At 46.7% G+C, this 14634-nt stretch overlaps 1 pseudogene across 1 annotated transcript; it reads right to left on the bottom strand.

The window, feature by feature from the left end:
• Nucleotides 1-853: 853 nt before the first annotated feature.
• On the bottom strand, nt 854-3537 carry LOC307190519 (elongation factor 1-alpha, oocyte form-like; annotated as a pseudogene). Its single transcript has 7 exons — nt 3394-3537; nt 3048-3208; nt 2259-2539; nt 1979-2129; nt 1461-1717; nt 1087-1300; nt 854-967 (listed from the first exon to the last, which is right to left on the bottom strand). The product of its transcript is annotated as an elongation factor 1-alpha, oocyte form-like (transcript).
• Between the last annotated feature and the right edge of the window lie 11097 nt (nt 3538-14634).

Genomic DNA, 14634 nt, shown 5'->3' with positions numbered 1-14634 from the left:
ATCATGCCATTGGCAGCAACATGGATGGACTGAAGGTTATCACACTAAGTGAAGTAAGTCAGACAGAGAAAGACAAATATCATATGATATCACTTATATGTGGAATCTCAAAAATGATACAAATGAACTTATTTAAAATACAGAAACAGACTCACAGACATAGAAAACAAATTTATGGTTACCAAAGGGGAAAGGGGGTGGGGGAGGGATAAATTAGGAGTTTGGGATTAACAGATACACACTACTATCTATAAAATAGATAAACAACAAGGGCCTACTGTATAGCACAGGGAACTCCAGTATCTTGTAACAAGCTACAGTGGAAAAGAATCTAAAAAAGAATGTGTGTGTGTGTGTGTGTGTGTGTGTGTGTGTGTAACTGAATCACTTTGCTGTACACCTGAAACTAACACAGCGTTGTAAATCAACTATACTTTAATAAAAAAAGAAAAATATATCTATATGAAAGTGAGGGTGGGTGAGGGGATGTTAGCACTGAACTAGCCTATTGGCACTGGGATCCTACCCTACGCCATTGTGAATACACTTTATCACATCCCCAAACAATTCCTCTTCCTCACAGAGAGGACCAGCCAGAGGTGATTAGGTTCGAGGGAAATGGGAAGAGGATGGGTGGGAGAAGGAGGTGAGACCCTGAATTGTGTTCACCACCCACAGCATAAAACTTTGAAGCCTGTGGGCCTTAAATTAGTTGTTCTTCTACCCAGAGTTTCCTCATTAACCTGATGCTTTCCTCCCTGGAAGAAACCAAGACAGCTAGTTTAAGTTTTATGATGAATTTTATTCTGTCAATAGCAGTATCTCATATAGTGGAGGTTGCCGAGGACACGCTTCATTTCCTGCTAGCCTTCACTGCTGAACTTGGCCGCAGAGGCTGTCTTCTCCTCCACCGCCTTGATGACTCCAGTGGCCACTGTTTGCCTCATGTCCTGCAGAGCAAAACAGCCTGGAGGAGGAAGGAAGAATGGGGTTTCTGTAAAGTGACACTGAAGGAGAAAGGCTCCTTGGCCTCCGTCAGAGGTGCTTCCCTTCCCAGGACTCAGCAGCCACCAGTCCCTGGCTCACCCAGAGGTGGGTACTCAGAGAAGGTCTCCACACACATGGCCTCGCTGGGGACCATCTGCACTATGGCTGCGTCAGGGCCTTGGGGTTGTCCTCCAGCTTCTTGCCTGAGTGCCGGTCAATCTTTTCCCTCAGTTCAGCAAGCTTGCAGGAGACGTGGGCCATGTGGCAGTCCAGCACCGGCATGGATCTGTCCCGGGTGATTCAAGACTATACCCTGGCGGGGAAGGAGGATGGAATTAGAAGAGATCTGATGGCACCTGTGATCTGGGGCCAACCCTCAACCAACCTGGGGCTTCCGCTGAACTGGGACTAATTTCTAAGAAGCATTTCCATCACCACCAAGCACCAAGGCCCTTGGCTTCCTGGGCACCTACCTGCACCACAAAGCTGCTGGCCTCTATGGGGGGTTCGTTCTTGCTGTCTCTGACCACGTTGCCGTGTCAGATGTCCTTCACGGACACATTCTTCACGTTGAAGCCCACTTTGTCACTGGGCAGGGCCTCGGGCAGGGCCTCGTGGTGCATCTCCATAGACTTGACCTCAGTGGTGACGTTGCTGGGGGCAACGGTGACCACCATGCCAGGTTTCAGGAAGCCGGTCTCCACATGGCCCAAGGGCACAGTGTCAATACCTGTCCAATGGGAAGAAGGGCAGTCAGAAAGATTCTAGATCCACCCAGTGAGAACTGGCTTCTGGGGGAGTCCCTTGGTCCTGGGGCTCAAGGACCAAGGCCACCTACAGGACTGGCTGTTTCTTCTGTGTCAGATAATTTGGAAACGCTGGGGGCTTTACACTTTATCACAGCTCAGAAGTCAGGATCTGAACCCTGGCAAGTCAGACACCAGACCTCATTCTCAGCTCCTTCATTCCTCAAGAAGCCCTGTCACCTCGCCTCCAATCTTGTACACGTCTTGCAGAGGCAGCCTCAGGGGCTTGTTGACAGGGCTAGTGGGCAGGAGGATGGAGTCCAGAGCTTCCAGCAGTGTCACCTGGGTGGCGTTTCCCTCCTTTCGCTCAACCTTCCAGCCCTTGAACCAGGGCATCTGCGGGAGGATGCAGAACGTAGTGGAGGTGAGCCTGGGGCATGACTCCTGGTGCGCCCACCCCAGTAACAGGACCGGGACCGGGACCAAGACCCGCGACACGCACCTGCAGACCTGGTTTGCACTCACGTTGCTGCTGGGCTCTAGCATGTTGTCGCTGTGCCAGCCCGAGATGGGCACGAAGGCCAGGGATGCAGGGTTGTAGCCAATCTTCTGATGTAGGCACTCACTTCCTCCGTGATCTCCGGGAAGGCGGGCTCGGTCGAGTCCATCTTGTTGATGGCCACGATCAGCTGCTTCATGCCCAAGATGAAGGCCAGAAGCGTGCGCTCGCGGGTCTGCCCGTTCTTGGAGATGCCCGCCTCGAACTCGCCCACGCCGCCGGCCACGATAAGCACTGCATAGTCGGCCTGCAGGACACAGACACTACGGGGTCAAGGGCTTAGTTAGGGGAGCGGGCGCCGGCCGGGCTGGGAAGCCTGCTAGAGTTTCGGGCAGTCCCGGGTCCCTTGGGAAAGCTCGGGGACGGGATGCTCCCCAGAAGTTGATAAGTTCGTGGGTCCCTTGGTTACTATTGTGCACAGAGGTCCCGCCTCCCAGTCAAACTCTCACCTAGTCCCATAAATGAGCTTGTAGTTCCTTCCTCCCAGACGGACCCCAAGTGATCTACTCGTCTAGGTGTCAGAAAACCTGGTCCCTGCCCCAGCCTGAAAGGGGGCCCGTATCTGAGCCTCACAGAGTCTGTCCTCCTCTGGTTCTTTCAGAATTGATGATTGGCATGGATGAGGAAAACCTTCTGAGGCTTATGATACCCTCCTTCCCAGAGTCCCAGAAGTAAAGCCTGAGTTTCCTCCCTTCCTCTGCGCCTGCCCCGCCCCCATCCGAAAGGGAGGGCCCTGGGAACAAGGGCTGCTTTACCTGGGAGGTGCCCATGATCATGTTCATGGGGCATCGATGATGGTGATGTAGTACTTGCTGGTTTCAAACTTCCGCAGGGAGATGTGCATGGTAATGCCACGCTCTCTCTCTGCCTTCAGTTTGTCCAACACCCGGGCGTACTTGAAGGAGCCCTTACCCATCTGGGGAGGGGTGGGGAGTGAGTAGAGCACATCAATGGCCAGCAGACTGACCTATCCCAGGGAATTCTGTGTTGCCTTAGACCTCACAGCGCACCCTGCTGTCTGCGCTGGACCCACCGAGAAGCAGGACATTCATCCCCCCCACCCCAGCACCTAGAGGCCAACATCGCACGTGGGTGCCTTACCTGGGCTGCCTCCTTCTCAGACTTCTTGATGGTCCTCTTGTGGATCCCCCCACACTCGTAGATGAGATGCCCGGTGGTAGTGGACTTGCCAGAGTCCACGTGGCCAATGACAACGATATTGATACGTGTCTTATCTTTGCCCATGGCGGTGGGTTCCTTCCTTCAGTCACTGCTAGAGGGGAACACGGGGCAGGTGAGGCCACAGCGTTCCAGGCCTGCCTCTCTCCTCCCCTCCCCTCCACTCTGCCCCTGCCCAGCACCCCCCTCCCCACTTCACAGCCTAGCCCGGAGCCTGGGACATGGTAGCGTCAACTGAAAAGTAAAATACTTGCCAGTCTCACGCCCTGGCAAGAGTCACAATCCCAGGGCCATAGCTGGTACTTCCCAGCAGTCCTGGCCCATTCATCCTTTCTCCTGTGCAAGACTCCCCAGAACATGTTGGGCATTCCCCGTCCCTCCCATCCCTCCACCCCACCGCACTCCCCAGCCCCGGCCCACTTCTTTTACAAGAAACCCTGACACTGTGTAATTTGCAGTTTGTCCCCTGCCCCCTGCAAGTCCCTACCTCCAGAGAAAAAGGAACTAAGTCGATCCAGCAAGAGCTGCAGCAGCTGTGATCATAGGCAACAGCTGTCTTGCCTCCTGCTTTTATAAACCTAGCACTGGACCTTCCAAAGCTGACACCAGAGCTGCAACTGGTTTAGGAAATGCTACTCCCTCCCCCAAACTCAGTTTCACAGACTTCTTCTCCGACCGATTGGATATTCGGATGAAGAGATGGTGGGTGACTAATGTTCAAAGAGCCCTATTTACACTAGCCAAGACATGGAAGCAACCTAAATGTCCATCGACAGATGAATGGATAAAAAAGATGTGGTACAATACAATGGAATATTACTCAGCCGTAAAAAAATAATGAAAAAGCGCCATTTGCAGCAACATGGATGGACTTAGAGAGTATCACATTAAGTGAAGTAAGTCAGACAAAGACAAATATCATATGACATCACTTATATGTGGAATCTAAAAAAATGATACAAATGAACTTATTTGCAATACAGAAACAGACTCACAGACATAGAAAGCAAGCTTATGGTTACCAGAGGGGAAGGGTGGGGGAGGGATAAATTAGGAGTTTGGGAATAACAGGTACACACTACTACCTATAAAATAGATGAACAACAAGGTTGGTATGGCACAGGGAACTATATTCAATATCTTGTAATAACCTATAATGGAAAAGAATCTGAAAATAATATGTATAACTGAATCACTTTGCTGTACATCTGAAACTAACACAACATTGTAAATCAACCGTACTTCAATTTTAAAAAAGCCTGTTTAAAAAATGTGATACAAAATCCAAAATGTGTAAGAGGATTTATACATCCCCATCCCAGTCTCTCAGTTCCTCTCCCCAGAGACCACCACCACAACCATTTTCTTATATATTCACATGTATTCTAAATGTTTTAGCCTCCAAAACCCCATTTCAGAATATCCCCTTGTCCTTTAAGACTGCATTAAAAACTAACTTTACATATGCTCTTTTATACTTTTTTTTTTTTTTTTTTTTTTTTTTTGGTACGCGGGCCTCTCACTGTTGTGGCCTCTCCCGTTGCGGAGCACAGGCTCCGGACGCGCAGGCTCAGTGGCCATGGCTCATGGGCCCATCTGCTCCACGGCATGGGGGATCTTCCCGGACCGGGGCACGAACCCGTGTCCCCTGCATCGGCAGGCGGACTCTCAACAACTGCGCCACCAGGGAAGCCCTCTTTTATACTTTTGGGGGGAGAACTTCCAGGGCTGTCATATCCAATGTGAAAACCTGGAGCTGCAAGCCAGGGGTGGGGGGTGGGGTGAAGCAGCAGAGCGTCCCCCTCCCCTCCCCCTCATCCCCTCTCCCTCCCCTCCCCCTCATCCCCTCTCCCTCCCCTCCCCCTCCCCTCCCCTCCCCCTCCCCTCCCCCCCCACCCCGCTCCCCACCCCCCACCCCGCTCCGCCCCCCACCATGCGCTAGAATGGCCTTGCTCACTTGCTCTCCCTTAGGGGACATTTGCTTTCCACATCAGATCCCCGCCCTCCCTGTAGCGCAGACCACAGTGAAACAAGATAATGCTGAATTACACTAATACAGTGTGATTACCAGAAGAGAGAGAAGAGCATACACGCTCAGGAGTTAATGACAGAGAAACGGACGGAATGTTTCCTTCTGTTTAAGAGCCTGGAGAAAAGGCCTGTAAGGCCAGGAGGAAACGCTCAACTAGAAAGTAAAAGAGTACCAGGGGACAGTGGGTCACCCACATTGGTGACCACAAAACTGAAAAAGTAAGTGCTTTTTCCTCTTCTGTTGCTCCCAAACTATCTACTGATCTTATATTCTTGCCAAAAGCAACTTCATTCCTTCTGCGTTCCACGTGACGTTGTCCTGGTCCGATAGTACAGCCTTTGTTGTCGATTGTTGATTTTGCAGAGAAGCCCTCACACGGCTGCCCAGCCCCAGTTTTTATGGTGTGGTCTGATTTCACTGATTTTATAAGGTCAACTCATTACAGGCAAGTTGGGGTGCCCCAGAACAGACAAGTAGTCTGCTAAGCCATTCACTTAAAATGACAGTAATAAAAATTTTAATAAAATATCAATATTTGCACCATGGTTTATGATCGCTTTTAATAAGCAATTCTGCGGTGATCTTCAAATGATTTTCTTTAATAGATGACCTCCCTGTTGTCAGATTTGATCTTGACTCAATGTGATTATGCTCCCCCATCACATGTGTGCTGGAGTTAAAAAGCCTCTTGGCCAAGTTCCACAACTGAACTCAAGAATCAGACTCCTGGGACTTCCTTGGTGGTGCAGTGGTTACGAATCCACCTGCCAATGCAGGGGACACGAGTTCGAGCCCTGGCCCAGGAAGATCCCACATGCCGCGAAGCAACTGAGCCTGTGTGCCACAACTACTGAGCCTGCACTCTTGAGCCCGCGAGCCACAACTACTGAAGCCCACGCGCCTAGAGGCCATGCTGCACAACAAGAGAAGCCACCGCAATGAGAAGCCCATGCTGAGAAGCCCATGCACCACAACGAAGAGTAGCCCCCACTCGCTGCAACTAGAGAAAGGCTGCGCGCAGCAATGAAGACCCAACACAGCCAAAAAAATAAATTAAATAAATAAATAAATTAAAAAAAAATCAGACTCCTTATGGATTTTTATAAGTGGTGGTCACTTCTCTGCATGAGTTGGGATGGAAGTTGTGGGTGATTTAAATTGTAGAATTAAAACCCACTTAAGTAAATGACCAATTTAGGTCCTCCAAAATCTATTTCCAGGCCAGAATTACCTAGATTCTGGACAACTGGACAACTGGACAACTACTGAGTAATTACTCAGTATACTTTCAACTTTATATTCTGCTCTTTAGACATTAACTTATTAAGCCACAAAAAGTTCTTAAAAACGGGTTGTGTTAGGTAATCAAAAGGCTTTATTCACTCTTCAAGACTCAGTTTCTTCATCTGTAAGATGGGGGTGATAATAACTTATTTCTCAGAGTTATATACAAGGCACGTGTATATGTTTGTGCGTATGTATATGTACCTTATTTAAAGAAGATCTTGTATACTAAGTGCCTAGCATAGTGGTGTCTGATGTGTGAGCTATTATTATAATTGCCAAACAGCAGCCCCCTCTAAGATTTTCCCGAAGTTCCTCAGTCTGATGTGTAAAAACAGTAGGCTCGGTTTGGTGCTTCCCTATTTTGACGTATCTTTTGCACACTTTACAGGAACCTGCAGATCATGCAGGCAGCATTTACTCAGATTGCGTCTACCATTAAATGATGTTCCCCATGGAGTTCCTTTGTGGAAGTTCCTTTTTTTTTCAGTTCTTCTTTACTTATCAATACTCATTGACATGAATCTTTTACAGAAAGGGCTTAGATGGGGAATGGAATGTTCTGTTTACTAGAAGATTAACTTAAAATTAACTCTGAAGCCTCTTTTGTCCAGATCTTGTTGAAAATATTTCCAAATGAACAAATTCCTTTTTCTGCCCTCAGTTCCATGAACATACAAAGTTCATCTTTCTGTGATGATAGGAACTCTTGGGGTACCTGGGTTGTCACTCTGAATGCTGGCTTTTATCATGCAGGCCTGAAAAGGTAGAAGCTGAAAAGCAAGTGCTGGCCACCTTTGCCCTGTGCTAAAGTTGGTACCAAGAGTAACTTTTCACTGGGTTTACGGGAACTGTGTCTTATACGGTTTTATATTGTAGACACTCGATAAATGTTTGTTAAATAAATGATAATTGCATCTTTGTTCCCTCAAATCCTCAGTCCCTCCCGCCACCTCTCTTTTCCATCTTTCCACAAAATATTTAAGGTAGCTTATGAGGACTCCTAAAACATAAAGAATGGAGGAGGCATCACTTAGGGATAAATCAGTCTCAGCCACTTCTTCCCTTTCCTCTTGCTGCGGCCTAGTTTGTGCTGGGGTGGACCCGGTTCTGCTGCCACTGCCGACTGGACCAGGAATTGGGGAGTGGGGTGGGCAAAGTATTGCCTGGACAGAGCTAATCAGACTCTCTCCTGGGAGAGAGACTATTCTCAGCGTCAGTGTGATGGTATTTTCTTCCAGACACCCTCCCTTCTTGGTTTAGTTAGTTTGAGTAGATTCTGTTTCATCTATTTAATGAATGAATGAATGCATTTATTTGTATATAAAACAAATTTTTTAGTGGTTTCTGTTCTTAACAACAACAACAAATCCCTGACTAAAGCTGACCCACAGCTTGGCTGCAAGCTTTCTACAGGATGTTCAAAGTCAGGAAACGTAGAGCAAGCTTATTTTTAGACAATAGATCAGTTACTTTTTCAAATCATATGCTTCCCCTCCGGACATCTTTGCAAGTAAAGTACCTCTAAATTTTAAGCAGTGGGTCTAATGGTTAATCTGAAAAACGTACAATAAATATAAAACAGAGTGGCAAAAATAAAAGTTTCAAAACACAGGGAAGATAATGTATTTGTTCTTTTTTTCGGATTAACAATCTGAAATTCCGTGGTGCATTTATTTTGGACACATCCATATTAGTCAGCATATTAGTCAGTTAGTTAAAAGTAACTCACACGCTGTTTAAAAATAAGTTATCCTACATTCCCAGACTTTTCAGACATCCTGTGGTACCCAATGCGAACACAAAAACTTCACCACTATATAGGTGAGAGTGTCACGATATAAAACAGAATGTAACCGCGCGAGTAGTGATAATCTACTCTAAGGCAGATTTATCCTAGATTTTATCCTAAATATAAAATCTGGATTTATCCTAAATATCCTCATAAAAATCTCACCGTTTAACAGAGTGAACAACACCCTCAGCTGCATCTTTACAACAGCGGAACGCAAATTTTATGGTATCGTTTCTTGTAATATCTTCCAATACTGGCAGATGGTGTTACCTCCAAGTGCAATTCAGGAAAAACGCACTTTGAGGGCAGAGGAGACAGTGGGCACCAATCACCCTTTTTGGCCTTGCTTCAGCCCAGCTTGCCATCTTTTGTTCAATTCGTTTCAAGACATATGTATTGAATACCTATTATGTATACTGTGTAAATTGGAAAAACCTACAATTTTCCCTTCTCCTGTGAGTCTTCGTTACTTTCACACAGCTGACACTTCTGGTCACCAAATGTATGGGGTTTCCACCTCAACAAGTAATTCTCTGTAGGACACCAGCAGGGTGTTCTATACAATTTAACTCAATATTTAACCCTATCCCTCTGGAGATGGTGTCAGATCCCACAGGCTGAGGGCTCAGTCCCACAAGAATGTTCCCATCCTCCTTCAGATGCCGAACACAAATAGCAGGTCCCCACGTTATCCACAACTTCTGTCTTGGCTACTAATTGGAGGTTCCCACGCCCCCCTCCTCAGGTTCAATTACTTTGCTAGAGCATCTCAGAACTAAGGGAAACACATTTACCAGTTTATTAAAGGATATGATAAAGGATACAGTTGAACAGCTAGATGAAGAGGTACAAAGGGTAAGGTCTGGGAGGGTCCTGAGCACAGGAGTTTCTGTCCCCATGAAGCTGGGGTGTGTCAGCCTCCTGGTATGGATGTGTTCACCAGCCTGGAAGCTCTCTGCATCCTATGCAATTGGGATTTCAATGAAACTTCCCCACGTAGATACGACCTATTATTGACTCCATTTCCAGCCCCTCTGCCCTCCTTGGAGAAAGAGGAAGGGGCTAAAAATTCCAAGCTTCTAATTATGACTTGACATTTCTAGTGCCCAGTGCCCAGCCAGGAGTCACCTCATTAGAACAAAACATAGTCCAAGTGCTCTGCTCTTATCACTTAGGAATTTACATGGGATTTAGGAGCCCTATGTCAGGACAGGGTCAAACACCAAATGTTAGAACAAAAGATGCTCCTAGGGTTCTTATCACTTAGGAAATTACAAGGTTTCAGGAGTCCTGGGTCAGGAGCCAGGGAAGAGACACCAATATATATTTTTATTATCTCAGGCTGTGCTAATTGCTAGGGATGCGTATGTTAATGAGGTAGAGTCACTGCCCGCATGGAGTTTACCATCTGGCAGCGATTAGAGACTGATTGCAACTGTGACAAATAAAACGCACCTCTTAGGTGCCAGGCCTTCTCCTGGACACTTTGCATCCATTATCTCTATTAAGTAGATCTTGTTATGCCCAGTTTAGGGTACTGCTGCTTAGGGAATTTGGGACATTCAGATTTGGGATTTGAATTCAAGTTTGCATGATTTGATAGTCTAGAATCTTATGCTATCCAACATGGCAGCCACTAGTCAGTCATGTGTGGGTATTTAAATTTAAAGCAATATATATTAGATGAAATTTAAACAGTTCCTCAGTCACACTGGCCACATCTCAAGTGCTCAATAACCACATGTGGTTAGTGGCCACTGTATGGGACGGTGCAGATATAGGACATCTCCACTAGAACTCACAGAAAGTTCCCTTGGACAGCACTGGTCTAGACTCTTAAAAGTCTAGATGCAAGCTCAACTTCAAGATCCTATGCCCAGAACAGATTTCCAAACCCCAGGAGTCACTACAATCAGCATTGCTTCTTTTCCCTGAGCCATCAGTAGAGAAGCTTCTGAATAGGGACTTACCCTGGCACACTTTTCCAATGTTGCTGTCCTGGACATGACCTTGATTTGGAGGTGGATCAGAGGTTCTGTTTGTAATGGGAAGTGTGCAGAATTTAATGAGATAATAAATCATACCCTTCAATGTGAAGCCTGGAACATAGTAGGCACTAATATGATATTAAAGAGTGTGGAATGTGGAGTCACAATACTGGATTTGAGGCCCAGTTGATCACTTTCCAACCGTGTGGCCTGTACAAATCAATCAGTTTCTCTGAACCCTAATTTCCTTAATTATAACATGGAGATAATATCTGACCTTGGAGACTGTGAAGACCATGAGCTATCAGATATGAAAACACTCTGGTAAGTAAAGACTTTGTAAAGTAAGGTATTATTTTTGCCCTCCTTTGTGCCCTGAAAAAAATGATTAAAATAATAAATTCCTAATCACAGCTTGTTTACCTGTGCTTTGCCTCTTTTTCCTGAAAATGGAGGACAGAAAAGATATGGTTTATTGAGGGCCAGAATTACATGAGACTACTCAGGCTTCACTGCAGTAGAAAGAGGAAAGAAAGAATAGGGCAACAGCATGAGTCAGCATAAATCTTCACTAATTCCCTGATGGTCAGGGTTGCAGGCATTGCCCACGTGTCTGTGGAGCAGATGCTCTCCTGTGTCTTGCATTAGTGAGTCCAGGTAAGCCTCAGACAAGGGCTCCAAGTGGACCCTATTGACCACCTGTGACTGCCCAAGCGTTCATGCACAAGTCCTGGGGAGCAACGTGCCTCCGGGGCCTCTGTCCTCTCCCAAACAGAGCTGCGTCCTGAGAATGTCCAGGTGGCAGACTGCCAGACATGCAGGAGAAACAATCTACCTTAAATCCAGCTCTTTCCCTCTTTCCATTCAGGGACTGAGGGTTCCGAGGAAGTTTTAGCCCCCGTTTGAAAAGGCTTGTTAGGGCAATTCCTTTTTCTCCCATATCTGCCACCCATACTTATAATCCCAAAGTCAAGATCCTCCCTGAAGGTCCCTGAGTCACCGAGATCATCATTTCCATGCTGCCCGTGCTTCATCACCACTTCCCAGCTCTCACTTGGTTCTCTGCCTGCCCGCCAGGGCACAGGGCTCCCAGTAGGAAGTTGCCCCTTTGTGGGGCATCAGTGGAGGGGTACAAGTGGGTAGTGCACACACCCCCTTTACTGTCCAAACCCTTTGCTTCCCACAACATCATCACCCAAGAGTCAATGAATGGGTGTGTCAGACTTTACCAAACAGCTAGCTTAACTAGAGGGAATGATAATAAATGGGGGTGAGGGGAAAGGGTCTTAAAGAAAAACCAAATGGCTGTCCTCAAAGTCAATGGTAAAGCATGTGCAGAATTCACCCTTCAGAGGGGAACCCTGGGCTGGGGGGACACACCCCAATTCCCAGCCAGGATCTCCATCCTCAGGTAGAGCATTCTTCTTCAAAGCTCAGAGCGTACAGAACCATCACCCTTTAATGGAAATCCTGCTGCCCACCCTTAGGAGTATTAAATAACAAAAATTCAACTGAGTAAATTTGAAGATTGAATTGGTTTTATTCAACGATTGATGAGTCAGGCAACATTCCATCTAGCAATAAAAAAGAAGCTCCAATGAGTTGTAGAAAAGGAAGGTGGAGGGGGCAGAAAAGGGAAACTGTTAGCCAAAAATGCATTGTTTTAGGCAGGCTCGACCTCCTAAGGGGAACGGAAGGGACCTATTGAGTGCTAACCAGGTAATTCCAGGTGGAATGGTTAAAGGTTACAATCTGGGGGGAGGTTGTAGCTGTAGTTAGGTTGGGTATTATGTTTTGGTTTGCTGACTTGGGACCTTAACACAAGTGACTTCATTTTGGGCCTGTTGTTTCTTTCTTTCTTTCTTTTTTTTTTTTTGCGGTATGCAGGCCTCTCACTCTTGTGGCCTCTCCCGTTGCGGAGCACAGGCTCCGGACGTGCAGGCTCAGTGGCCATGGCTCACAGGCCCAGCCGCTCCGCGGCACGTGGGATCTTCCCGGACCGGGGCACAAACCCGTGTCTCCTGCATCGGCAGGCGGACTCTCAACCACTGCGCCACCAGGGAAGCCCCTGTTGTTTCTTTTTAACAGGAGTTTTTCTGGCCCTAAGCGCTGGGAACACAGAAATCGCATCAGTACATTTCACAAAGTCTGAGTTGTACCAACAAGTCTCAAATGTAACAGAATAGTTTAGGATCGGCTTAACTTGTCCTCTTCAAAGTCTCTTAGTTGAGGAGAGGTGCACATGGGCCTCTTCAGCTTTCTGGGTGATCCTAGATATAACTGTTAGGGCACTTGGACACACTGGCACACTAACAACACACACACACACACACACACACACACACGCACAATACAATCTAAATCCATATTGAGGAAACGAAACGTATTTCTAATCCGCAACAGGATCCACTGAAGTACTCTGGCCCATCGGTGAAATAAAATTATTTTGAAGGCAGGACTAGAAAATTTTTAAACATAAAATTCTCTCTCTGCTCGTTTGGGGTACTCCTCCTCTTTGGTGTGCACTGTGCGTCTGATTTATACCTAACCAGACCTCCTTAGAAAACACAGGAATGCCTGCTTGACTGAAAAGAGCAATTTTCTCCTGGTGCAAGAAAGGTAACTCCTTAGGAGATAACACTCCTTTCTCAAACCTGTAAGGGGTCACGATGGCCCACTACCCACCTTGTACATGCAGATCTGGACTATATAAACTGTCAGTATGTTACTTTGATGTATAATCCTTTGTCTCGAAAATGTATATGACTGTTTTGACCTCTAATGGGTGAAACGGTCCTCAGAACTTTCTGAAAGACTGTCTCCCAGGTTATAATCCTCAGGTTGGCTCAATTAAGTTCTCTGTTTCTTTCTTAGATTGACTGTTAATTGATTTTTCGTTGGCACCGTAATAGAAGTAGAACATTACATTATTATGCAGAGTTTTGTCCATCTCTGTACGTTCCTTTTGCCATGCCTTCTTGGTGTAGGGAAAACTGTCCCATTTGGGGATGTGTTAGTTGGCTAGGGTGGCTATAACAAAGTACCACAGGCAGGGTGACTTAAACAACGGAAATTTATTTTCTCACAATCTGGACTCCGGAAGTCTGAAATCAAGGTGTCAGCAGGATTGGTTTCCTCTGAGGTATGTTTCCTTGGCTTGTAGATTGCTGTCTTCTTCTGGGTATTCACATTGTCTTCCCTCTCTGTGTACATGTAAGCAGCTCTTTGCAACCCCATGCTCTACTCATCTCCAGCCCTAGCACACCTTTCAAATCTTTTAATCACACAATACTTTGCCTAACTTGTCCGTTCTTTCTGTAGATCAAAGAAGTAGAAATGAAGAATAAGTAATCAACAGATAACCAGATCTCTTCCCTAGCTTCCCCTTCAGTAATCTGGTGAACAAACTGTATGACCAAACTGTGAACAAGGTAACATCTAGAGGAAGATCACGAGGAATCGACCAGCCTGCACACCGTGGGGGATGTCACCGACTCTGACTCCCTATCTCAATGATTAACTGAGATCACTTCGCTGTTTCCCTTCAAAAGCTTTCATGACCAAGTAGAATCTTCGGAGGTGGTTTTTGGGGGATGCTGAGTCCACCGTCTCCCCAGATAGCTGGCATTCTGATTAAAGGCACCTTCCCTTTCTACCATTTGTGAGTATTGATTCTGTAAGCGGTGAGCATCGGGGCCTGATTCGATAACATACCCATATCCTAATCTCTTCTTACAAGGACACCAGCCAGCCCTATTGGATCGTGGCCCACTCAAATGACCACATTGTTACTGAATTTGCTCTTTAAAGACCCCCATCTCCAAATACCGTTGCATTCTGAGGTTACTGGGGGTTAGGTTTTCAACATATGAATTCTGGGCAGGGAGTGGGTGGTAGAGGTAGAGACACAATCCTGCTCATAACAGGGGACGAGATTCAATTCTCCGGCTGGGTATTTTTCAGCATGTTCTGAAATCTTTGTATTCTGAAGGAAGGCAGCAGGAGGTGCTGTCATCCCCCAGTCCTAGAGACCCCCAGGGGCACAGGTGGGTTGGAAAGGAGGT

This window comes from Stenella coeruleoalba (genome assembly GCF_951394435.1).
Source record: "Stenella coeruleoalba genome assembly, chromosome: 8".
Classification (NCBI taxonomy): Eukaryota; Metazoa; Chordata; class Mammalia; order Artiodactyla; family Delphinidae; genus Stenella; species Stenella coeruleoalba.
Note: the sequence above shows the minus strand (reverse complement) of the source record. Positions and strands in the feature narration are given on the sequence as shown.